We start from the raw sequence: 1995 nt of genomic DNA on the forward strand, positions 1-1995 counted from the left end.
ATTAATAAAGCAAGGCAGGTGGCGTGGCGGAATATTGCTGACAGGCTAAATGCGTAAGTGACAAAGAAAATTCAGCATTTCAGCATAATATCATGTTATATAAATCCCGCATCAAAGGGACAAAATATATGTAGATAAGAACATCTATTCAATCTAACAATTCAATTATGCCTAATGAAATTCACCAAATGTGTAAATTAATATTAGTGACAGACTATTTATCACATTTATCTACTGATTCCTATGTACATTTCAGATGATGCATTTAATCAAACTATTTTTATAATCATCGCATTTATCACATAATTGATTGTAGATTATGACATTTCTGAAATGATCAGTTTATAGGAAATAATCGCATTACATTTATCTATTGATTGTAGAAAATTCCATTTAGCAAATCCATCAGTTCAGTGGAGATGAGTAAAACTATTAAGTGAATGCAGGTGATAGTGAATCAGTTATCTATTTCTCATCATTTGGGAGTCAATTATAAGCTCTATCCCTGATTATATCAAAATAAGGAAAATCCCCTTAAATGTATGGAATGTGCTATAGGATGAGGAACAGACAAACCACAATGGTGTGTGTCCCATTTTAATGTGGTTGCTTTGTGTCATGGTTAATTCATAAATATAAAAGATAACCATATGTTGATGTGAACAAATCAAGCCCTATGCATGATGTATGGTAATGCTAGAAATAATCAAAATGAATAGAAAATACACCTTTTTTACCTCTCTGCAAACAGTTGCCTCACTTAGCATCTCAGCATCACCAACACTATACAGGAATGTACCGCTAGCAAAGAATCTCAGTGCAATACAGACTGACTGCACAGTGGTGAGAGTCTGGCTGTGGCATATGACCTTTATAACATATGGTTCCAGCAAACTGCATAGATGCACTATGCTCTGCCTGCTGAACCGGTACCTCTCCCACAGATAGGAGTCTGTCTGTATCAGTGGGTTGGTCCTGTCCTGGAAGGTCAGGAAGGTGGTGGTTGGAAGGCCCTCTGAACAATGTGGGCCTCCTCATCAACAGGATCCTCGATGAAGGGGCATGCCATTATTTCCTAATTTACTCTCTCTTGCTCTGTCTCTGTGTCTCTCTGGGTGTGTCCCTCTCCATCTCTGGCCGTTGTCAGTTGACCTTAATTGGCTGTGAATTATCTCTGGCCGTTGTCAGTTGACCTTAATTGGCTGTGAATTTTCTAGCCAATTGGAAACAGAGTGGGGTGGGGATGGGAGGGCAATCACATATTCATGTACAATCTTTTTTTTTAATGCTTCAGTTTCATTTGATCATAGTTTTGTTTTTATTAAATTGATTATGGCTTTACTGTTGTAAGGCTGTTTTTAAATTATCTTATTTTTATTACATTTTAATGAGTTTTTTAATAGCTAATTGTTTTTATTAATTATGTTATATATTTTATGATCTACATATTATTTTATCATTACATGACAGTTGTGAGTGTGTAAAAGCACTGGCAGAACTGTCTTTTAGGTGTCTGTTCTTGTCTATTGAACATTTTTTGATCATAGATGGAGCTAATCCCCACCTGAATCCTGCTACAGACCAGGATTGCCCGGCAGCATAAGCTACCATGGTTACTAGGTTGGGATTCAGGTTAACCACCTTGATGGAACGGAGTTGTGGCTTAGTTTGATGGAACGGAAACCGGAGTTTAGCTCGATGTATCAGGCTTAGCCAGAACCATGGTTTCCATGGATACCGATGTGAGGCTAATCTTAGCCACTTTGATGGAACAGAACTCTGGCTCACATGAGCCAGACTTGGCCATTTAAGCCTGGATTTGCCTTTAGCCTGCTTGATGGAATACCCCCCTGGTGTGATCCATCAGGGTCTGTTGACTCACTGTTAGTCTGGCCCCTCCCCCTGGACCACTTTGCCTCTCAAGACCCGACCAGGAGCAACGGCTGGGACACCACAGCTCCCAGTATCACAGGGACATGAAAACCCCTCCACAAT

Source organism: Epinephelus moara, chromosome 17 (assembly GCF_006386435.1).
Source record: "Epinephelus moara isolate mb chromosome 17, YSFRI_EMoa_1.0, whole genome shotgun sequence".
Classification (NCBI taxonomy): domain Eukaryota; kingdom Metazoa; phylum Chordata; class Actinopteri; order Perciformes; family Serranidae; genus Epinephelus; species Epinephelus moara.